The sequence below is a fragment of the Xenopus laevis genome, chromosome 6S (genome assembly GCF_017654675.1).
Source record: "Xenopus laevis strain J_2021 chromosome 6S, Xenopus_laevis_v10.1, whole genome shotgun sequence".
Taxonomy (NCBI): domain Eukaryota; kingdom Metazoa; phylum Chordata; class Amphibia; order Anura; family Pipidae; genus Xenopus; species Xenopus laevis.
The window spans coordinates 80516556-80542647 of record NC_054382.1 but is presented as its reverse complement, the minus strand read 5'-3'; the positions used below and the strand labels follow the sequence as shown (position 1 = coordinate 80542647).

Here is a 26092-nt window from a genome sequence, read left to right as displayed (position 1 = left end):
CTATTGAGAGTAATAAATATAGCCTGGGAGGGTTAGGACTCCCTGCAGTTTTCTAGTGAAAAGGAAGGTTATATATGGGAGCTGAGTATCATCGCTTTCTCTTTGGCCAAAAGTATGGCAACTGGTGAGGTGAGACAATAAATGAAGTGCTGGGTTTAGTTCCAGAAAGGCTAGTGTGTATTACAGCTCAATGAAGTGGTGAGATGCACATACGCACATTGGGTAGGTTCCACATATACCTACTAGGCACCAGGTTGTTAACTGTGCATCAGGGTATTACCTAGGAAAATACCTAGAATAGTTAAGATAGCCTGTGTGAGCAGAAGAAAATTAAGATATCCACCGAATAAAGGAAAAGTGTTTGTCTGAATAGGAAAAACTGTTATGGAGACATTTGTGTAATGTTCTTTTAAATCAAAATTTTAGTGAGCAGCAAATCCGTCTGAGTTTATTCTTGAATAAAATAACATATGATTAACTGAAGTTGGGTTAATATAATATGGGAGGGCTTTGAGAAGAAGAGATTTTGGCCAGACTGTTTAAAGAGACTAAATAAGCATGATACAATATACCCCAATACATCACATTAGATTAATTTAGGTATTGGACAAATTCTTCTGGCCATAGGACTTACATATGACCTATGGAGGGGGTAGGAATTAACATCCACTCAGCTAGAGGCCATTGGTCATTTCTACTTTCCAATAGCAACTTCACCAACTACTGATGTGGGTTATCCAGGAATGAACTCTCGGCTCAGAACCAGAATATTATTCCTCACCACTCAAACAGGTCTCCAACATCAAGATGTTTCTGGGCTGTGGGATTTATAGGAGCCTCATGCTCCCCCCCTGCCATAAATGGTCAAAAGGAATGGAGCTATTAAATTATGAGGGAATACTATCAAGATTGGGGTAGTTTTCTCTGGTGAACAGACACTTGGGAGGTGTAATATTTACTCTTACAAGTACATTAAAGGCCATTACAGACAGATAGCAGGGTATCTTTTTTCCCTTAGAAAATATCAACGCACCAGAGGCCACATTTTTAATCTAGAGGAAGAGAACTTTCATTTGAAGCAATGTAGGTGGTATTTCACAACGAGGACAGGGAGGTTGTAGAATGCTCTGCTGGGTTATGTTGTGAAGGCAGATTCTATTAAAGCCCTTAGTGGCTTGGATGATATTTTTATTGAACAAGTATAATATCCAAGGCTGTTGTGATCTACAGTTAATTTATTATATATATATATATATATATATATATATATTGACAGATCTGTATATGTAGGTCTATCTATTCATCTGTCTATCTACATAAACACATTTGGAGGGGTTGCACTTGATGGACTTTTACAATGTATCGGTCACCTAACTACATTATTGTAAATACAGTTTGTATCATATTAATTGATAATACAAGACACAAAGATCCCATATTTGTGTGCCCCTAGTTAATGAGGTGATTTGGTTAGTGTATCTATATAACACGATAAAGAAGACACTGTTGGATAGGCCAGTTTGAGTGAAGATCATAAAAAAACAAGATGGATCCTGTTTTTCATTCGTAAACACAATTTGAAGCTTGTTCTATTTAAAACAAGGGTAAACTGAGATTACCCTTTAAGGTAATACTACACTGGGCTGCTTATTGTACTGTGTATAAGCAAAGGCTAAGAAACAGCCCCTCCACTGGCATCTGTGCTCTTCTGCCCTGCATCGGCCTGTGTACAATCGGTGCTGTTTGCATTTTTCGCCAAAATATGCTTTGCGTGTCTGCACCCGGGCTGACGCATTACCTCTGGGTGCAGACACAGAACAGCTGGTGGAGGGGCTGTTTTTCGGACTGAGTGTGAGCGTGATCATGGTGACTGACATTCATGCAGGGAAAGATGCATGCAAAAATGTCTGCCACTGAGATTACTGTGTAAGCTTTTCGGTTTGGGAGGAGCTATTAGGGCATCATTAATTTGGTATAATTAGAAATGATGAACTGCAACTAAAATTGAAAATTTGCTAGGCGTTTACTTCCCTCCTTATTTTACTTTTAATGCACAACATTCAATAGCCACATTGCAGGGTGTATTATTTAGGACAGATGCATGCTTTCTGCAGCATACATTTATCCTTATCTTCATTTTGGAGTAGCAATGTGATTGTGGATTTTTAGATGGGTTTTAGAAGTATTAATATAGCCAATATATTTGGTAAGCAGCAGCAAATATGACTATGTAAGCCAAGAGTTAAAAACAAACAAGCTTTTGAGGTTGACTCCTTCACAAGGCATAAACTGTGTGTCTCTTGAAATTGTGCAGTGTAAATATAGGCTAATGGAAGCCTGATATCAATATTTGTATTGATATTATCATCATTTCAAGAAATATCAGAGACCGCTTGCTTGAAAACTGTATATGATATTCTCGAATTGTTCATACTCAATCATATATGTTGTTTTTGAAGGCTGCAACATCTTTCGATTTTTCCCTGCGCATATACAAATTCAGAGTAAATGTACCGCACCAGACTGTATACAGTCTTATTTGCTTTATCTTCCTCTTTGTATAATTTCTCTGGAGAATAACTCTAGTGTTGTTATTTGGAGTATTATTTATTCTGTTTATATTGTTTATCATAAAGGCCTGAATACATAGCTCGCACTGATATTAGCAAGTCACCGTAACTTCATGTGGAACATCCTTCATTTTACATTATTTTCTGGTTTGCATAGGCAGGCCCAGATTTGTGGCGAGACCACAAAGGCACGGGCCTAGGACGACAAAATATTAGCGGCGACATGCCGCTCCTCCTCCGTGCTCCTCACGTGGGGGGAGGTAGGGCGGATGAAATCCGGCCCTGTGCATCTGGTCACACTGATAATAAACCATTGTGCATGTTTAAGTTCATCTTTCCACTGGATATTGCATTAAAAGTACATGGTGTGGGTTGTGTGTTTCTTTAGACAACATTTTTTATCCTGAAAATGTTGGGCATTATATTGACAAATTATGGGTTCAGAATGTAAAGTAAACCCTATATTTAGGTAAGGTATATTTATTTTTTAGTTCAGCATAAGTACTTGACCAAAACACCAAACTACCACTGCAAGTAGGCTGAGTGGATTTATCCTTTCCTCATGTAGATTCTTAGTTTCAACTTCACAGAAGTTATAGAAGATTCAGAGGTGTAGCAAAAAAACAGTGGTGGGAGACCATTTATCAGAGAGACCAGGTAACACAGCCTTTTTCTCTAAATAAGCCAAGGTTCTTTGTCCAAATATCTGCTATAGACCCAATATTACACATTATTGCTCTTGGTTGAGAACCCAGGAAACATCTGTTTATGTATGAGACCCTGAAGGGTGTGAGAACAGAGACAAGAGTCCATGCCATACAGCTGCTGTGGACTGAGTGCCAAGAAGGAACACTGTACTTTTCTGATCTGCTGCTAGTCTCCGAAGTGTGACCTGTGCCTGGGATGTTTTTGTTTCTTGAAAGACTAGTATTAAGGACTGGAATGTGAAAATATCTTTTAAATATTTTTATTCAAATATAAACCAACCAAGTGCTGCTTGGCACAGTAACATGTAACAATGAACTGTTGGCAATACTTTTGTATTCGTGTTTTTTTTGTTTTGACGTTCCCTGTCAGAACTACCGTACATCTAGGGGTGTTCCTCTTGCAGGAACCACATAAAAATGTCGAAATAACAGTCTATTTGGCAATTCTTCCACGATGGGCATTCTTGTCAATATTGACATATGACAGGCATTATTGTTGTACATTACTTAATAATTTATATGGGAAAGTGATATATTCTTGATACAATTAATTTGAATTATTCACTTTTTTTTCCACAAAGAGGCAGGCCTTGCTATAAGCCCTAGGCAGAGGAATTGGGGGGGAAGCTTGTATGAAATTAGGGAACTTCAACAGTTATAGCAAGGTAATCTACTAGGATGATGATTTTATATTTAATTTGGAGCTTAAAGTCTTACAACCTCTACCCTAACATTGTGGGGGTTAAGGAGAATCTCACTCTTGGCTCCCACCCAACTTTGAAAGAATCAGTTAAATAAACATTTGCAACTCAGCTGGTGCCCCATTTTATGTATCAAGTCAATGTGTCCTGTGTTTATTACAAAACTTTGATTTATACCATGTTGGCCTTTGTATTCAAGTTTTCCTTTGTATGCCAGTGGGACTTCTCATTGCAGCATTTTCTCTGTATTTATTTCCTTAAAGGAGAAGGAAAGGCATATTTAAATATATATATATATATTGGGCGTTTGTTTTGGGAATATCTCTCCTTTAAAAGCCTGATTGCTGGCTGGGGAGGATTTAGCCCTCACTGAAATAACAGCGTTCAACGGACATTGATTACAGGTAATGCTAAAATGCACATAAAATATAAAACAAGTTAGGGACCGCCATTCGGGGTTTACCTTGACGTGGTATGGTGGCTTATCAATTTTATGATCATAACTTTGTAACAAAATAACCCCTGTTTTGGGTACATATGCAATAGCATTTATTATACTTATATATATATACTTTAAAGCCTTTAGAGTGCTCCCACAACCCCCCTGTTTTGATAATATATATATATATATATATATATATATATATATATATATATATATATATATAATATAATTTAATTGTATATACTTACCTCACACCCTGGGCCGGTGCTCCTATCAGGAGAAAACTGCACTGGCCTTCCAGTGAGCACCATGGAGTGATCAGCTTCCTTCTTCTTCAGACACATGCGCAGTAGAATGAAAAAAACACAGACTTCTTTGTTAAAGTCCGGCTTTTCAACTACTGCACATGCGCACCCGCATAAAGAAAGAAGAAGCCAGAAGCCAATCGATCCGTGGTGTTTGCTGGAAGAACCCTGGCCCAGTGCAGTTTTCTGCTGATAGGAGCACCAGCTGGGTGTGTGTTACAAATACTGGTGGGGGGGGTGCCTTACTTTTGGCATCCCCAAGTAAGGAGCGCCTTTCCTTCTCCTTTAAAGAAAACTAACAAAGGGCATGAATATATCTGTTTTTGCAGGTTGTGGCAAAATATATTTCATACCGAAAAACTCTCTCTGCTGATACTTTAGCAGCTGGGCACCAGTTAACAGCATAGCAAATGCGAAGATGTTAGCGATGGTTAAGTCTCCACATCATCATGCAGGGCGAATTCTTCCAGCACCAAGGAGCCAAATAGGTTTTATTTTCCATCTACTTGAATCCCTACTAAGAAAAGAGACTTCACAAGGCAAAGTCTATTTTACTTTGTCTGTAAAACTCACACCCCACTGGGCTCCAGCACCTGTTACACTTTCCCAGGAGCTTGAGCTTATGTTTAGTTCCAGCTCTGTTTGCTCTTCTTTTTCCTCTTCCAGCTTGTGAAAATTTGGTTGTCTCCTGACAAATATTCTGCATTTGCTCAGGACTTCACTATAAGCTTGTGAATATATATTAAAATGTAGGGTTGTAGCAGTCAGCAAATTTGCTACCACAGCACTAATTCACTAAAATGCAAAGTTGCACCTTGGCAGCCGAAGGCTGACAAAGTTTTGCTAGCATAAATTTGTCAGTGCCAGCATTTCATAGCGAACTTTCGCTAACGTTCGTTTCCTTTGTCTGTAAAACTCACACCCCACTGGGTTCCAGCAAATGTTACACTTTCCCTTGAGCTTATGTTCAGTTCCCATTTCTGTTTGCTGTTCTTGTTTCTCTTCCAGCTAGTGGAAATTTGGTTGTCTCCTGACCTGTCTGCATTGCCGGCCAAACGGGATTGCCTTCAAAAGTCCAAACTATTAAAGATTTTTGTGTGAACAAACTTTTTAACTAATTTGAGGGGCATGCCACATTTATATATAAGGATGGGCTCATGTCTAGGGCATTAGAGGATCTCTTCTGTCTTTATTAGGCTCATTGGACATTTGCTTTAAAAAGTGGCCACTTCAAACTTTTGCACCAACATAAAAAGACATTAGGCAGAAATGAACTCTAGCAAAAATTCGCTATGAAATGCTTGCACTGCCGAAGTAACTTTAGCGAAAATTCGCCAGCGTTCAGCTACTGAGACGCAACTTCGCATTTTAGTGAATTAGCGTAGTGGTGATGAATTTGCCCCTGGCAAAGTGGCAAGAAGTGCGGTAAATTTGCCCCTTGGTCTGTATCGGCATGGAGGGGAACAGGAGTAGTCCTATTCAGATGTAATCATGCCTTTTGGTGGAGGAATTCGTATAGAAATGTTTGATTGTATCCCTGTAACTAGGGCCGGATTTCCCTCAGTTGCCCCCACTACCTAATGGTCCTAGTGCCCGCCCGTCGCCCAGCGTGTGCACTCCCCCACCCATGACCGTGTGCAAGCGCCATAGTTCTGGGGAACTGTGTGTACCCAATGCACAATGACAACCCAAAAATCCGGGCCTGCCTGTAACACAAAAGTTAACAAACTGTGCATATCCAGACCATTGTTTAAGGGGCCAAGCCTGAAGGCCAGTCAGAGTGATCAGGGTCATTATCAGGGTAGTACAGACAAGAGTCCTGTCTGAAAAGGACTCAGATATACTTCCAGTAAAATTAATGCAGTTTGGGCGAACCTGACGTTGGTTAGATGGATGCAAGCAGCAACCAAGAGAGGGGATATTTATTGAGAATTTGTTATCCTAGATACTCCTGGAATCCCAACTTGAAAGTATAATCGGTTAGATCATGCCTAAATACTTATTTTCTGGCCTAAATATTCTTTGAACTATAATTTAATAGCTCAAGTATTGATACATGTGTACTCTTGCTTTGAAGAAAATTGGCCTCAAAAAAGGGTTTGAACTAAAAATAAGTCCAGAAACCAGTTTTAATGGTATAAAGGTAGATGTTAGCTATATGAAGCTAACCATACCTATAAAATATATTAGTACAATCGATCGTGCAGGGTCAGACTGCCCACTGGAACACCGGATAAAATTCCACTTTATGAGCCTGCTGCAAGTACAACTACAAATTCAATAAACTGTAGGAATATACAGAGACCACAGAATTTATGTAATATATATATATATATATATATATATATATATATAATGTGTGTGTGTATGTTTATTTAAATAGCTGTTTTTGCTCAAATGTTTGTCAGTATGCTTAAAAAAATACCTTATTATCACTGATATTTATGTTTGCATTGCCTAACTGTCTGTTTTTCCAAGTAATAATTGGAATTGCACACATTGGATCTATAGAATAGTGACTAGGGACCACCAAGTATTCCTTTTGTATACTATGAATCAAGCATCTTGCTGCAGATTATCGTAGTCATGTAATTTAGTGCTTGAAATGTATTTTTATTAATTTCTCTCCCTATTATCACCATATATACACATATAGAAAACTGGAGTAGAACTCCAAGGTTATATACATGCATAGAATTGTGTGTGTGGGGTGGGGGGAATTCTTTCTCCATGCGATGTGAATTCATTATAAAAAAAGCAAAGTTTACAGAAAGACAAAACTTCAACATGCCTGCATACAGATGAGCAGAGGCAATAATAGAGCACATTGCTCTAATGACTGTTCTATATTGTCAGAGAACATTCCAAAATTCTCATTTGTTTAGCCTGAAAATCCCCAGCACATTCTCACAAACTACTTCCTTTTCTTCCCATTCTAGCAAAAGTTCCACTTTGTAATGAAGAGAAGTTCAGAGAGTTTCTTCCCATGAATGGATGGCAAGCACCTGGGAGTTATGAATTTTAAAGTGATCATTTTCTTTTAGCCGTGCTTGGACAAAGGGGATCTCCTTTTGACTCACTTTCACAGCTTTGAGAGGCTCTCAGATCAGCCACATTCCAATCAGATTGGAGTCAGATCAGAGCTAAGCACAACTGCATCAAGGTCTCCCATAGAAAGACAAGGAGCAGATGGGCAATAGTGAGCTCTCCACCCCTTTTTTTAAACAGCATTGGAAGGCAATGTGGGAAAGCGTTCCTTCAGCATTGCCTATTGATAGCTGAATAGGACCACCGCATGCCACCAGCCTGTAGGTATGAACCTCTGCTAACAGATGGTGAGATCATTATGAGCAATTAATTCCTTTAATGTATCAGTGGGAATATGTTAGAAAGAATGATGCAAGCTGTGGGTGAATGGCGAACTCCTTATTCCTAGGGTAATGTGATGAGTACATGTTAAACAGTGGGCATATATCCTTTTTAAAGTTTTCTTCTTTTCTGCATTCAGAGGCTTGAGAGATGTCTGTTTTGATGCCGAGAACAGCAGTGCGGTTTTTATTAACCAATTTAACCTTCAGTCATTCTGCTGTGCTGAACAGCAGATTCCATGTAAGGTAATTTGGGTCATGCCGTTTGAAAATAATGGAAAAATTTAAAACCATCTTAATATCAGCATGAGGATTTTTTTTAAACAGTTACACCAATAAAACTTTAATTCGCAGTATTCAGTTCTTAAGCAAATCCACCTTCTATAGCAGAAATTGCAGTAAAGCAAAAAGAAAAATGAAATTATACAATTCCAACAAGATAAAGTTCAGAATACTGATCAGAATGTGCACTGTGTTGTCTGCGCCTACTCCCCCCTTTTTTAACACTGCATAGAGTTTGAGAGAGTAGAACATTTCCTAATATATTCTACAAATCGAACCACAGGTATGATAACCGCCCATGTTCTATGTTTGGTATATTCATGTTCAATAAACAGAAAGCCAGGGAATGATTCATATGCAAATTAAACTTTATTTTGCTTATAATTAAGACAATTAACCACTGACCTTGCCATTCAATCTATAGAGTCTGACAACTGCATGTTCAGTTGAACAACTCATGCTAAATAACATTGACTGTATATAAATGAAGCCCTTTTAACACTAATTTAATCAACACAAACTTAAAACCTTTTCAGGTTTTTGTAAAATGAGCCTACGGTCTAATGAATTGTTTTACCTTCAGATTATTTTGGGTTTGCAGATGCTTTATTGCATCCTGTAGTTCAATTGATGGTAAATAATGACTTCTAATCTGCTATATTTGCCTGTTGCATATTCCATGAGACTCATTTGTTTAAGTCTCTGTGTTTTACATCTGTGCAAACGGCAACATCAGGGCCATTGAAAAGGAGATCCAATTGTTTTCAGTTTTACTTATTCTCCAGCTTCAGTAAGGAGACAAACGATTTTTATTAAAGGGCTTCAGTTTAAAGACTGAAAACAGTTGTTAAATCTGTGTATGACACCATAAAACTCTAAATACATATTTTGCACATATGTAGCAAACATAATAAAAATCAACATAATTTTTTAGCCTGAACGCTTTTCAGGCTGTGGATATTTAACTTCAATTTAGCCAGTTAAAGATCATACTGAATAACCTCCTGCAGCTCTCATTATCTTGAATGGGAAACAGCTGACTGGCACTTTTCAACTTGAAAATTGCAATAGTGAATGTTTTTGGGTTGAAGGCTGGCACTATTACTGGCTATTCCAGGCATTTGCCATTCAAGACATTAGGAGCTACAGGAGGTGACTTTAGGAGCTTTTCAGCCCCCTGAAAAGCACTACATGAGCAAATAATTAAGCAAGCATAAGAATTAAGAAGCATTAAGCAAATACTTGTTATATTCATTAGGCCCAGATTTAAGATGGTCATAGACACAAAGATCCGATCATACGAATCCTCGATTCATACGATTTTTGGACCATTTGTGGAGAGTCCTGTCATTTTTCGTTCCATGGAGATCAGTCGTTTGGACGATCAGCCAGGTTAAAAGATTTCTGTCTCTCTGCATGTATTGCCGATCGGATAATTTTCAGTGGGAGACTGTCACCAGCTTTGTGAGACATAACTTTCATACGATTTCTGTCAGGGGCAGAACATCGGCTGATCTGTTATTTTACTATTTTATTTGATCTGAATGGTTAGTGGCAGGTCGGGAGATGGGGAAGTCTGATCGTTCAAGGATTTGAACGATCAGATCTTTGCATCTATGGCCAGCTTTAGACTTTAGGTGTATTTATATAGACCTTTCTAATAAAGCTTACTTAATTTTATCCTTTACTTCTCCTTTAATGATTGAGGCTTTAGAAAGGGTTTGATACCGCCTGATCTTTTACCAAAATAAAAACACTTTGACATCTTTGCAAATAGAAGAGCTACTTTGTTGTTCCACTTGGAAAATGATGGGGGTTATTTACTAATATTTCTCATTATTTTATTAAAACCACTTAGACCAGACTCCTATCCACATTTTTACCTTATTTATCAATAAATGAACTAGATAAAGATCTGAATTTTTTGGACTTTATGTCCGAAAACTTTTCGGATTATCACCCAAAAACAACAAATTATTCGGATTACTGTATGAAACCCATTACAGATCGGAGTATAATAAATCCCGAAAATTGTAGGTGTTTTTTTCGATGGAAAAAATTGTGTTTTCCGCTTTAAAACTCCGACCAGAAAATTTTTTTTTTGTGTATATCAAAATTAAACTTCTGGGGGAAGATTGGAGTTTATGTTAAATCCCTGATTTATAAAAATCTGAAACAAAAAGACATATGAAAATTCCGGTCCTAAACAGAAAGAATGATATGAAATAAAATAGCTTCTTCCACACATTATTTTTTTCAAGTAAATATTACAATGTTTTGAGCTTTGCTTAAAAATACTCAGTTCTAATGATTTTACATATTGATGTTTAAGGTATGAAGCTGTGATGGCTGCAGCCTTCAATTGCCTTCTCTTTCAAGAGAACTTGTATGCATTCAATCTGTATAACAGGCTATTAAATTACAGTAAAATTAGATTACATCATAAAACTGGCTTTAGTCTTTATGGCAGCAGTTAACTTTAATATATTTCTCTAGAAAAAATAAAGCAAGCATAGAGAACAGTATATTCCATTAGTTTGTAGACTGGAGAAGAGCACATGAAAGAAATTTGAAGTCAATTATCTACTTGATCAACAGGGGATGAATCGATATACAGTTTTACTTATTATGTAACTGATACATAGCAAGTCAACAAACTCAATGGGTATTCTTCCCATATTGTATCTCTGCCAATTTCCTTGGCAGTTTTGGGTGCTGACCAGTACCACTACAGTTTAATGAATAGTATCCATTAAACACAGGAAACAGATTCACTTCTTTTGTTACTAAATTTGCTGTTCTGCTATTTTTTTCAATAAACCCATGTATTCCTCTAAATTCCTACACGCTATTTAAAAATAGAACATGTCATGTAAATGGAACTGATCAGTGCATTAAAGCAAGTTTGAAGATGTGGAGTCAGTGCAACTTTCCTAAAAATGATTGTCTCTAGAATCTGTATCTGAACCAGTACCTCCAAAATGATTGTAGATGAATCTCTATCGTGTCAGTGGTCAGTGAAGTACTTTAGCATATTTCCATGTACTGTATATCAACTAAAAGCTGAGGTTTAGACTTTTGGGTTTATGATGCACTCGAGAGTGGGCATTTGGCCGCTTTAGCTAGAACCAGGATATTGACATCTAAAGAAACTTTGTTGCAGAATATCATAGATCTGTCAGGAGACCACAGGCATTGAAAAAAATTCCTGAACCTAGGGCTAGGGAAGTAAGTGGGAAACTGAGTTCCTCAGGCAGAAAAGAATGTAGGAACCAAAAAGCTGACTAAGAGACAGACTGGAACAAGGTTCAGCAGGTGAAGAACAGAACCGAGAAGGGCATAATGGATGATGATATAGAGAAACTTGAAAAAAGATGAAGTGCCCAGAAAGTACCCTTGTGAATGGTGTCAAAGCACTCTAATTATGCATCCAAATCGGAAGTTGTGCGCTGGTGTTAGCCTTCAGTATCAGGTTACAATGCTTAGGGCCAGATATGGGGAAGGGTAAGGCCTTATATAGGGAGGACTCAGCTGTGCTGTTTTGTGAGGCTGATGTAATTTGATAGACACTTTAGGGAAGACACAGGATATTCCCATTACGTTATAGAATCTCAGTATAATTTATAATGAAAAAATTATAAATGATTTTAAAGCCACTAGTGAAAATGTTCCAGCAGCCTCACATACCGTTTTACTGTGTTTCCAATAGTTGTCACACCACTGCTTGTTTCTTGTAGGGTTAGTCACAGAAGTCTTGTTAGTTAAGTCATAGAATCTTAGAAAGTAAAGAGGCACCTTCTCCTGGCATATCACACAGCCTTGGCAGATGTTTTGCCACAATGATGGCTTTTTTTCTAAAAAAAAAAAAAAACCCTGTATTTCAGATCTCACTTATATGTCCTATCCACATCATTAAAGGAGCAGTATATTCCCTTGTTTTACATGAGTTGAATGAATAGGGATTGTGCTAAACATACCCTTTTTGTTTAATTGTGAAAATTTGTGTGTGTTATTTCTTGAGGTAAGCAGGACAACCAGTGAACCTGAAGTTACTCCATGTTTGGTCCATGCAAGGTAGATAATTGGATTGCCAGTATACAACCCCACTCTGCCTCCTTTGTCATGACTGTTTTGTAGCTGGAGTAGAATTATGCAGGTAGGTTATCTATGCACTGGTAATCTAATCAAATTAGGGACCCCTGCAACTCATGAAATATCTTTTCTTTGTAAAAAATACATTTGCTTAATTCATTCCATGGGCTCCTTAGAGAGCCAAGTGATAAATCTGTACTGCTGTGGTTGACTAATCTCCCCAAAATGCCTTCCCAAGGGCTAGAATGTGAATCACAGGTGCGATGGCATTCGTGTTGCTTCATTTTCCGAAGTCGCCTCACAAGGAAAGTTCAGACGATTTCATATTTTGCTGGTGGGAAGTCATATCATGGAGATTATTCGGCCACAGCAGTGAAAATGTATCGCTTGGTGACTAAGATCCCTATGTGCCACCAGCCTACCACATGGTCTTTTTAAAAAAATAGGAACATATGTTTTTTGTAATTAAAACAATAGGCAAAATGTAATTTTCAAGTCCTATTCAATGTGCTAATTTTGTAGCAAAGGTGTTTTTTGGTGTATACTGCCCCTTTAAATATGCTCAGTAGGGTTGGCCTCAGCAAGTGTTACTTTATCCTATACTGTATTTTTAATGGCACATCCTATGTAAGGTAAAAATGCAAATTGTCCTTGTCCAGTTTCAGAAACTTGGCCATTACCTAGTCCCAATTAGCATACCCTCCGCATCTGCACTTATAAATATGAACTCTGATTCCCCTTTAAAGGCTGATGGATTGACGAAGGAAGTTAGTTTTTAAATAAGGGATATTTGTTCATTTAACAAAAAAAAAACTAAACAAAACAACTCAAATGTTACATTGCTCTACTCCAAAGCATTTTGTCCTAAGTTCTCTTCAACTTTTAATGCACAATTTCCCATCCCCTCCCCTATAGGAAGTCTCATTCATTCATATATTACAGGAATTTCTTAATTCTCTTTCAGCAAGATTATCACCATCCAAGTCCCCTTTTCCTCTTTCTTGCCTTTTGCCACTGAGAGAAAGGGAAAGAAGCAGAGCTTGCCCAGATGGTTGAAAACCAAAAAGACTGAACATTTTCTCATGCTTTTTAAAAGAGTGCTTTCTTTCCTGCCTAATATTTAGCTCCTTCAAATGCAAATGGAGAGGTTTCGCTCCAAGGTTAGCATAACAATTATGGGAAAGCTTTAAATCTGAAGCATTTGTTTACATGATGAAAGGAGATTCCAAAGCACTGAGGCCAAGACTTTAAACCAATTTTTTTTTCTGAGAAGTTCACTGCAAGTCAATTTTAGAACACAATAAACTGATGGAAAGATACGAAGTATATGATTTTATTTTACTTCATTTACAAGGTGTTTCTAAATGTGAAATGAATGTTTCTAGTAGTCCTGTTGATATATTGTTGCAGAAGTTGTACTTTGTTATTGGATTTTTCAAAGTTTCACTGCAACCTTACAAAGTTGTATTAAACATTATATGAAACAAGTTTTCACTTCCATACAAACATATATTAAGGGCTTTATATATCAAAAAAAGTATTTAAATAAAAAGGTCCAATCAAACTAAAATCCACTATTGGACCTTCTATATTATTAAAAAGGCAGGATTTAATCGGATTGGGGAAAAACTCGATAAAATCGAGTGAAACCCTGAATCGTACGTTTTTACCTGAAAAGCCTAAATTTTTCAGGTTTTCTCCCAAAAAGTACAAAATAGTCTGATTTTCCGGGCTAATTCCAGCGCAGACCACAAAATTTTCCAAATAGGATAGGTACCTCTCCTATTGACTTATATATAACCTCGGAAGGTCTGAGATGCCAGATTTTCAGACTCTGCGTTTTGGCTTTAATAAATCCCGAAAAATTTGAGTTTTTTTTCCACTAAAAGACTCTTTATTGTAAAAAAAACTTGAATTTTTACATGTTTTTAACATTCGGACTTTAATAACCCCCTAAATGTGTATATAGGAATAAAAAAACTAGAGGTTAACAATTAAAGAAAAATACAGTTTGTTTGATTCCTAATCCTAAATTCTATGGGGGTTATTTATCAAGGTCCGAATTTATCTCGATATCGGCTGCTACAAATTCCGATCTAACCCGCTCTGGTTTTTAATGCTTATTTATTACATTTTCCCGAAAATTACCTTTGCGGGAAAAGCTCAGATTTTCGAATTTCGGGTATTCAGAGCTTAGTAAATAACCCCTTAAGTGTTTCCTTTAGAACTAAAATACTGCAGTATTTCATGTGGACCACAAGCCTATAGCAGAGCAATGTACAACCTAGTCTATGTGGTTTGGCATTCAGATTCTTGACTAGTCCAGGTCAGTTCTGAAGAAAAGTCAAAATTATACAATGATGGATCAGTGACCTGCACAAAATGAACTGATGTCCTAGGTCAGCTATTGACTAATTGATGTTCTCACAGCTAAAACCAACAGAACAATTGCTGACAGTTCCAGTAATGAGGTCAAGGATTTCGTTCACATGAAAAAAAACAAATGACTTTCCCCTTTGAAGGCATTCCCTTTAAGACCAAAGAGGGGCAAATTTGTTTAAAAAATGCCTTAATGAATGTGGCTGGATACAATTAACTACTTAATTCCACAGAGTTTTTTTTGACTGAAATACGCATACATATTTTCATCATGCTTTGATGAATTAGCATATCTCTACAAATTGGTCAATGGACCTCTCCCATTGACTTATACATGAACTCTGCAGGTTTAAGGTGGCGAATAGTTGAATTAAAATTATTCCCAGAGTATAGGTTTGATAATTTTATGCTAAATCGCATTCTGGAAATATGAAGCTTAAATATAGGGATATTGCTAATGATTTACTGTATGTAGTTTAGTTTAATACTAGATCATACACATACTGTATATCTATATGTATATTTAAATGTGTGTGTACCGTAAGGCATGCTAAGTTTAGAGCAATGTAATACAGTATATGGCATAATTACAGTGTTGTACTGGCCCACCGGGATACCAGGAAAACTCTGTGTCCCAGGTGTCAGTAGGCCCTTCTACTCACTCAACTATTTGCCTTGCATGCCTATAAAACAGCAGTTGCCCCATTTCTATATAAGAATAAAGAGAAGAAATGGAGGTAGAGACTGATGATAATGTAACGCTAATCTGGGCTATCCAGACCACAATTAATTAATGTCCAGCTAGTGATAAGAGCATGGGTTACATTACGACTCACACTTCAGGTTCAGGGCCTTCGCTAAGTGGAAGATTCCCATAAAGGTGTAGTAGAACTACAACTCTTAGGCTACTATAAAGTAAAAATAGGAATGATTCACCACCAGGTGAATCTTACCCTGCAGTCGTGGGGCAGCCAGCCCCAAGTCCGTCTCTAGGGGGAACGCCAACAGCAATACAGTAGAAAAAAGGCAGCGCACTCCTGGGTTTCAAGAATTGATCGCTTGTCTCCAAGTTGGTTAAATATATGTTATACTTTATTTAAACATAGTATCAATCTAGTAAGCATAGCGTCTGAGGTCTGACGCGTTCCATGATACAACACTTCCTCAGAGATATCACGAAACGCCTCAGACGCTATGCTTACTAGATTGATACTATGTTTAAATAAAGTATAACATTCTTTTAACCAACTTGGAGACAAGCGATCAATTCTTGAAACCCACGAGTGTGCTGCCTTTATTCTACTGTAGCCTGACACCCTATACACTGGTCCCTTCACTGAAGGCTATCAAAAAGCCTTTGGGAAGCTACTCCCTGCTACAGATTCTCGATGGAGCACAAAGCTGCTCTTGCTATCTGAACTCTCTATCTCACTCTCCTAGAGAGTCTATAACAGATATAACTTAATTCTAGCTAACCTCATTCACGGGGTTCCCTGGTCCCCGACTTAAATGCTAAAGGTTCAGGTCCCTTTAGGGCAATGGCTTTACTAGGCCTTGGTGTATCCAGGCCTAATGAGCACAACCAGTAGGTAAGGACACCAGCAGTCAAAGAGGAAGATCCACCACTTTCCCAGCACTATATTGAAGTGTGGTAGATAGTGGTCATTACACCTCTTGGCCAATAACTGAATTGGTGAAATGTAAACTAGATACATGGGCTTTTGCCCAGAAACTAGGGAAAAGGAGGAAGGGTAGGGATTTAAAGCTATAGGAGCATAGCAAATCCTATAGGTCCCTACATAATATTTGAGGAAATGATTAAAAGAATAAAGAAAGCGAATGACAAAAAAAGGAAAAATATTTTGTAGAGTGGGCCTGTGGCCAAAGGTTTTCTGGTGGGCCCCAGGCATCCCAGTCCGATACTGTAAAAATGCTGCTAAAGAAATGTAAGCACCTTTAAGGATTAACAAATGAAATAATTGATGCCCTAAGAACAGCGATTTACATACATTGCCTTCCTCAACTTGAGCCTCATATGTAAGAAAGGAGAAAAGGGTCTCCCACTGGACATGAAGCAGTTTCATGATTTTGAAAGCTCTGGATGCTCCATCAACAAAGTCTTGGTGGCATACAGTGTCTTGGGAATAGAGCCTCTGTCTCAGCATAGTGTAGAACATGTATGGGGCATAGTTGGAGCAACTACTAGGCGTGAGGAGGGAAGGGTTTTGAATAAGAAGAAAAAATTTGTTTTGAATGCACAATTAAATTGCCATTTAAGAAAGACATAATTTTCATTCCAAAACATCCAGATATTAACCAGAGGCTGGGTATGAAATACTTACCATCTCATTTTGAAAAAAATGTATTGAATGTATTGTGCAGTTGGCTGTACAATAAATAATAGCCTTCCAGATAGAGCAGGATAATATAATATATAAATGACTGCTGCAGTTTTAAATTGATTGGACACCTCACCTTAAACCTCACCAACTGCTCTCCCTTTGTCTGCCAATCTCTACAAAGTGCCATTAAGAATGAAAACAGTTCAAAATCCTGCTCTACCTCTCACTATGTACAGCTTCTCATACTCACAGTCAAGACTTCACTAGAGCTGCACCCATCTTTGGAATTACTTTCCATGTTCCAGCAGACTTTCTCTTACAACTAGTGATGGGCAAATCTGTCCCGTTTCGCAGAAAAAATTTGTAAATTTACCAAAATATTTACGAAACTGCAAAAAAATTGCAAAACGCATTGAAGTCAATTGGCGTCAAAATAATTTTGGCGCGTCTCAATTTTGATGTGAGCGCCAATTTTTTTTTTTTCAACTTTCTGTTTATTAAAGGAAAACTATACCCCCCAAACAATGTAGGTCTCTATTAAAAGACACTGAGTAAAACAGCTTATGTGTAAAACCCTGTTTCATGTAAATGAACCATTATCATAATAATATACTTTTCTAGTAGTATGTGCCATTGGGTAATCATAAATAGAAAATTGCCATTTTAAAAAATAAGGGCCGCCCCCTGAGATCGTACGATTCACTTTGCATACATACAAACCACATGTAAGGTCACATGAGCCAATTAACAGACAGAGTTCTGCCTTTTGCTTCCTCACTTCTTCCTGTTACAGTTAGAGTTGTAGTATTTCTGGTCAGGTGATCTCTGAGGCAGCACAGATAGAGTCACGAAATGGTGGTTCAAGGCAAGAGATGTAAAAGGGCAATATTTATGTAAATATATATTCCAGTTTGGTAAGATTCTTTAATATGTCATTCAATTTGATATAAACTATCTGTTGCTTAAGTATTAATTTTGGGGGTATAGTTTTCCTTTAAAGTTAACACAGTAATTCAACAGAATGCACTTGACATTTCCTGTTGACACATTGAACAATAAACTTTGTCTGACATACATTCTTCGCTTATTGTGTTATTACAAATCCAGTGATGTGTTAACAATTTTCTAACAATTACAAACAAGGAAAGGGGGAGGGGGAAAAAGGTGGGGGGAAGGGGGTGAGTGAAATCCCCTGATGGTTGAGGTTTCATATTTGTCTTAGCAACAGTCCTTCTCTATATAACCAGATATTCCATACATCTTCAAATTTACTGAGCCTATTGTTTAGCATAGCAGTAAGCTTCTCCATTTCGATAGACCACCACAATTTGTTTCGGATTTCCTGCATAGTTGGAGGTGGGCCTTTCCATCTTTTAGCTATTAAACCTCTAGTGATTAGGCAGAATTGAACACATAATTTATGTTCGTTGAATGTTAGCTGTTCAGGTTTACGTAGCAGGAGAGCTAACCAAGGGTCAGGTGGCATTGATGTCGCCAAAGTGTCATTTATCGTTTTAAAGACATCTTCCCATAGCCTGTATATTGTGGGACATGTCCACCACATGTGCATTTCATCCGCCACTTCCCCACACCCCCGTGGACAAAGATCAGAAGAATTAAACCATCTATGTAGCTTCTTAGGAGTGTAGTACCAGTCATGATAAACTTTATACGCATTCTCTTTAATAAGGGTATTAATGGAAGCTTTCGCCATGACCTTATGGATTTTCTCCCATTCCTCCATTTCTATGGGCACCCCTAGTCTCTGTTCCCATTTCAGCATAGTAGCCGTTTTCCCTTGTGGATATGTGGCTTCCAGAAGTCCAGAGTATAAAACACTGATTTTATGTTTGCGTAGGGGATGGTTACATAAAAATTCAAAGGAGGAGGCATCGGGATATGTGCGACCCATCAGCCCCGAAGCGTAATGATGGAGCTGTTGGAACCTATAATGTTCTTTCAGTGGTATATGAAATTTCGACCGTAAAGTATCCCAAGAAATGAGTTTAGAATTAATGAACAAATTCTGAACTCTGGAGAAGCCATTATTAATCCACCATGTGAATGTTGTGGAGTTAAGCCCCGGAGGAAAAGCAGGATTGTGAAACAGTGGAGTAAGGGGAGAGGAGAGCGTCTGAGACGGCATGGTTGAGTGAACTTTATCCCATGCAGACACTGAATACTTAATAAACACATTCCTCATACCTTGACTAGGGCGATATTTATGGTCTAGCCAGAGTAAATCTGCTGCTGCATTGGGAGCGGTTAGTTGGTTTTCTAGTTCTACCCATCTGCAATCGTTAGGATCTGAGTGCCACTTAGTTATTTGACCCAATATGGCTGCTTTGTGAGCGCCAATTTTTATACGCTCAACTATTAGTTTCAAATGTTGAAGTCAATGGGTGTCCAAATAATTTTGACGCACGCCGAGGTCCAGGTCTCTAGTTTGTGGTAAGGACCCTTTATTAACTGTATTAACTAGTAGTTTTTTTTTTATAATTTCTGTAATATCAAATAAGAATGGTAATAATTATGGCATGCAGTGAATGTGTGTGTTATTTTGGGGGGGAGAGGTGGCCCTACAGAACAGATACTTTAGGTCCTGAGCATTCTGTATATCATGTTTCATACCTGTATAGAGAAATAAAACAGCAATAAAGAATAGACATAGCATTTGTCCTAATTATTGAAAATTCCTATGTGTGTGTCATCGGGAGATGGGTAGACTTATGAAATTAGAAGTGACATGGACAGAAGCCTTGCGACTTCAGCAGCAAACAGGTTAACTGCCTTATACAAAACCTGTTCTTGATTCCTCTGTTCTCTTCATTTCATTTTGGTTGCAGGAAAAGAACATTATACATAATAGTGCAATCAAGGAAACACTGCCTGGTTCTTAGTACTGCAAGTACCTGTGTACTTCACCCCCTGTTTCCCTGACCATAATGAATGCAGAAATGTTAGTAGCAAACAACAGATTGAAATGGAAAGACTTCTTCATCTTGGCAAGTGAGAGATTTGCAATCACATTTTGATTTTCAGAGTGCCGCTTGATTGGAGATTAATGCGTGGGTGGAATGACCTTTCTCGCTAGAACTGTTGTTTTTGCACTAAAAGTGTGAAAAACAAATTTCATGTTGCTGGCCTTTTGCACCTTTCTTGTGATTCATATTATCACCCCACTTAGGTGTCTGTTTCCTTATTAAACCCACCAGGGGCTCTTTTTTATCTTGCCTGTTCTGTTGTCTTGTTTTTTTGAGAGGGGTGGATTCTCTTACTAGCGGCAAGGTCACTTGCAACTCTTCCTTTGTATGTTACCAATGTGAAGTTTCTTTGACTATTTTATTTCAGGGCTGAGCAGCAGAAAACACTGATGAAGGCTATTGCAGTTCACTGTAAAAACAAATATCTCTATAAAAGAACCCTGACCGGAATTTGTCCTTGCATCAGGGCCCAGGGGCATTATGAAATGTATTCATGTCGTTGTTTTGTATTTAGATACACAATCTAGAATTTAGGAAGACAACAAAGGTATAAGTATTCATTCTTCTTTTATAGGATTGTCTGTATTATTGAAACTATGACCTTGTACTGTAGATGGTGTAAAATCCGGGAACAGTATTGTGCATTAGATATATTGTAAGTGGGAACACCAAAAATTTTTATAAATTGGAAAATGTAAAATCAAGGGATGTAAAATTGAGGTTTATTTTATTTTTTTAAATGTGCCCCATACAAATTATTTCTTCTGTATTCACCTCCGATCCCCAAATCTCTATGTACTGTAAATGACCTTCAAACCTATTTACAGGTGTATGTTAATTGGCTGGGACTTAAAAGCTCCCTGCTTTCTCACTTGAGCTCCTGATTGAAGGGTGAGTACACAATGATCTAACTACTCACATTGGTTACTGGGGGACTTGATTTAAAATACGCTTCAAACTTAGAATGCTCACAAATAGTGTATGACTCACGTCCAATGAGGGGCCTTGACATGGCACATGAGCTTACATATTTTGGTACTAACACCTCATTTTTTGTAATAATTATTTTTAAAGGCAAACCATGCACTGGCAATCTTTCTACTTTTTATGTAGAAATATTGGCTTGTTATAGTTTATAGCAGCTGGTCAACTCCAGATTGTGCATTAGACCGAGCACTGGCACAAGGGTGCTTCTAGCAGCTGGTCAATGCAACAGCATGGGTTGGACTGAACGCGGGTGATTTTTTTCTGTGTTTCATATGAATGTGTGTAGCTGCTCTTGATATCAGCCCTCAATGTAAATCTAATGGCACATGGGTTGTTCCTCAGTGATCCGCTGCTATCCAATTCTTGTATGTGTGTGTACTAACAGGCACAGGATCAGCATGTCAGAAAACGCACACAGATTGGGCGAAACCTAGCAGATGTCACCATAAAGCTATCATGACAATAAGTAAAAGATAAAAAAAACCCCAAGATAAACTTGTACCCTAAAAGAAGATGACTGCGGCACCCATTCATTTAAACTGCATCCCTACAGCCGTTGGACCAAGGATTAACCTAATCCATGACACAAAAGTGCTGTTAGGGGAGTGTTCCTATTAAAACCTTGCATAGTAAAACAGCTGAGATCTGGCTCTATTAGCACCTGGTTCTCTTATGTGGAAGTTTAATTCCTCGTGGTCAGGCAGCTGTTTATTTATTTATATTAACTTATCGTTATGATATAACATACATGGCCCCTGTAACTTGAATTTCTGGACAACGGCATGTAGTAGCTATTATATGCATGTATCTAAAGGCACCAGTAATGAAACTGGTAGTTGCCCCCCCCCCTCCACAAGCGATCTTCTTGGCTAAAACGCGGGCACGCAAACCACCAGCGGGGCCCCTAGAAGGTGCGTGCCCTGGTGCAATTGCACCCCCTGCTCCCCCGCTAGTTCCATCACTGAAAGCCACTGATTAAATAAAATAAATAAGTAATCCAAGAAAGGCAGAAATGCTGCTCTTCAACACCTTCATATCAAGCAGCACTGAGGGTGACAGCTCTTGCATTTTCCTTTTTGCAGGGCATGCTGTGAAATGTCCATCTTTTTGGAGTTTGGTTAATATGCCATTATCTTCTATGTCAAATAACAAACCGCAAAAAGGTACGGTATATTAACAAGCAAGTATTAACAATGTTAAAAGTTTTGTTTTGGAAAAGCAGGTTTCAAAAGAGCATTACATATGTTATGAGTCCAGAGAGCCAGCAATGTTGCTGTGCTCAAGAGGTGTTTTTTTTAAAATTTCAATTAAAGACTAAGACACAATAGAGCTTTAATAAGCTCCATTGATTTAAAGCCAATTTGCACTTGGCTTGAAGACCAAAGCCTGTAGAACAAGCTCAGGGCTTTTAAAATGAAGGCAGAGAGTGAAAATCTCTCCCTATATTGTTTTGTTTGCTGTGTATAGGAATGACTGCTTTCTCAATCACCAAGTTAATTAACATCAGAAAATAAATTAGAAATACAAATAATCTTATTTAGAGTTTAAATAAAATCTGCATTTCTCGGATTCTCTATCGGTGCTTTTGCTTTTTTGTAATCGGTTAGAATTGCTAAGGGTTTCATTTTTTTGAGTTCTATTTTGTTTTTACTGACAAATTAAAATCCTAAGGACTCAGCCAGGATTAACATAATTGCAAATCTGATTACAATGTCCTTGTAATTATGAACATTTTTTCTAAGTTTTTTTTCTTAAAACAACATTGCTGTAGCTGTTCTATTTCAGTCTGGCTTGCAACACATTCTTGTTACAATTGGTATTAAAAACTATATTAAGAATATTTTTTCTTCTATTAAATGTTTGCAGTCCTTTCTTTGTAAGAACAATATTGATCCAGAAGCCCAAAGCAAAATATTGCGAATGTAGACTTCCGCATGATTCTTTAATTCATGACAGAATAGTGTGGTATAAAAGATGATCAAATCAGAGGCAGATTACTAAAATAAGGAGACTTGACATTGGAGAAAGCAATAGATATATGCAGCGCAAGTGAAATAACTTGTAGCCAAGTCAAAGCATTAAATGAAGAAATGGGGTGCACAAAATTAGAACAGAAAAAAAGGAAATCACAGAGTGAAAATTAACTCTTAAGATACTGAGCAGACAGAAAAGATCTTTAACAGGTGTGTGCAGATACATGAATATAATTAATGTCCAGCTGTTGGACAAACATGCAAATTGTGTCTTAAACAGAATCACTTTGCAAAGATGTGCAGGTCACAAAAGCAACACAATCCTGATAAAAGAATGCATTCTATAGAGCAAATGGAAAAAGGCACAGATAGGTTTATGGGGACAGTTGAAACTGAAAGTAAGAAATGTGTTAATACTATTGAAAGTGCAAAGCACCAGAGTGCTGAAGGAAACTGGTCTGAACATTTAAATATCAATAGTAAGCCAGTGTTGTTTATAACTTGACACAGGAGCAGAATGCAATGTGATGTCAGAAAAAACATTTAAATCGCTCAACATAAAAGTAATGCTCAAACCTTCAAAGTTTAAGCATATTTCTTACTCTGGCCACCACATATCACCATTAGTCAGCATATCATTACTGTGTGAATACGCCTGCAACGAACCGGCCTGTCTGACTATTCTTGTTATCTGCTTGTGCTGGCCCGGCCTGCCTGTCCACGTTTATCTGTCTGGCCTGTCTTCCATCTAGTATCCTTGGTGAAACAATTGTGCCCCTTTGCTCATCCAAAACCTTTTGCTTTGCTTCTCTTAGTAAGACCTGGCGGCATCCAATTAGCTGAGGGCTCCTCCAGAGGTGAAAGGTGGCTGTTAAAGGCAGAAGCAAGAGCTGAGACCAGGGAACCTAGCACTGGTTCTGGATTTAGGGTGCTGAACGTGGCAATTCACAACTTCTGATGGCTAAAAACCAGACACACACCTCATTGCTCATACCCAGAGGTATTATCAAGGTGTGTGACAAGATGAATGAAAGACAAAGAGAACAAAAATTGTACTACAACATGCAATCCAAAGTACTACCTGTTTTACAAGTATGAAATACTTTAAGGATGCAAAGAGGACACACTTGGCAACTGGCAACAGTTGTGCAAAAGCATAATCAACCGAGATCTTATGTTGTTTATACGCCTGATGGAGAATACAGGAGAAACAGAAAAAACCTGAGAAAAACACAGGAGAATTTACTGCCACCTTCTGATGATGCAGAAACTGTGACAAACAATGACCAATGCATGGACAGAACTGAGACAGTTCAAGGTTTACAATCATCTGACACTATGCAACCTGAAAGCAATGAAGCCAGTAATCATTCTGATGTGTTTCTACCTCAGAAAAGTTCTCAATCCTACAAAGCCAGATCAGGGAGACAGATCAAACTTCTCATAAGATACAGAGAGTAATAAAGTGTACTTATGCATGATATGTTGATGCAGTAAATTGATTTATTTTTATTATAAAATTTTCAATGTTGAATTAAGAAAAGCTGAAATGTGAAGTAACATGCATGTCTTAAATTTACTATGTTTGCTGCATACATTATTGAACAATAGTGGATTATATATCTATGCTGTGAAGAATGTGTATAATACATATCATTTGTTAAGAAGGGGGATGTAGTATATCGGACTGTGTATAATACATATCATTTGTTAAGAAGGGGGATGTAGTATATCGGACTATGTCAGCATCTGTAGCAGCAGCACTGGACTAGCTAGTGATGTAATAGAGTAGTATCTGGACATACCCACATAGGAGCGTACATGTTAAGAGAAGCTCTGTAATAAAATTAATTTCTGCTCAGTCCCGTGTAATATTTGCATTATGGTGTATCAAAAATGTGTTTTCTTGACCCTTACAGGGTGTGATGGTAGGCTGGTGCTGGATGCATTATGGATGAATAGCTGTTGCCTTGTGTTTCAGGTGCTAGACAGTACAAAAGTGCTTTTCAGACTTTTGTGTTAAAACATGCTCAACCCCACATTAGTTTAAAACAAGGTTATAGACATTGCTCCCAATTCTCATTCAACTGCCCATCAGTCTACTTTCCTTTGTGCAAACTGACTGTATTTTACAAGTCTAGAACAAAGCTTCCCATACTGTCTGCCCCAACATGATGAGTTCAAGCAGTCAACAGAGCTTGAAAACCAATTGTTTTTCTAGATTTTACTGAGCAGGGGAATGTTTATTTGTTGTAGAAATATAACAAGATGATGACTACAGTTGTTTTCATATTGATGTATCATTGTTATCATGTAAGCGAGGATCCTGAGCAAATAACTGAAAACAAAGAGATTTAAATTGAAATATGACAAAGCCACTGTACTAGAATGATCAAGTGCACATACAGGGATACTGTCAATGTGCTGTTCTACCTACACTGATTAATGGCATTGGACTGTGTGTGTGGATCCAAGAAAACGCCACAATTAACATCTGCTTTACCTGCCAGTAATTCAAGGGTGCCCTTAGCTAGTTGCGCCTACCAGGGCCACCATTAGAAATCACGAGGCGCCTTACAACAAAATTTTCGGGGCCCCTGGGCCCTGCCCATCCCAGCCCCAAGCCCCGCCCACTCCACACAACAGTTAAAAGACTACACAGACATCAGTGCTAGAAAAGGTAACCCCCCCACACACACAAGTTATAAAAAGCTACTGATGCTCAGGGCCCCCTTATAAGTTAAAAAAAACCTGTGGTGCCAGGGCCCCCCTGAAAAGTTTTTTTAAAAGTTGGTGGTCAGGGCCCCCTTCAAGTTAAAAAAAATAATTGGTGACCAGGGCCCCCCTATAAGTTCAAAAAAAAAATTGGGGCCCAAAGAATATTTTTTTTAAAAAAAAATTGGTGCCAGGGCCCCCCTTACAAGTTAAAAAAAATTGGGGCCCCAAAGAATATTTTT

General features: G+C 38.0%; 1 long non-coding RNA gene across 1 annotated transcript; it reads left to right on the top strand.

The window, feature by feature from the left end:
* The first annotated feature begins 22008 nt into the window (after positions 1–22008).
* LOC121395144 lies at positions 22009–24996 on the top strand. The gene is made up of 2 exons (XR_005962276.1): positions 22009–22325; positions 23951–24996. It is a non-coding gene; the product is annotated as an uncharacterized LOC121395144 (long non-coding RNA).
* The last annotated feature ends 1096 nt before the right edge of the window (positions 24997–26092 follow it).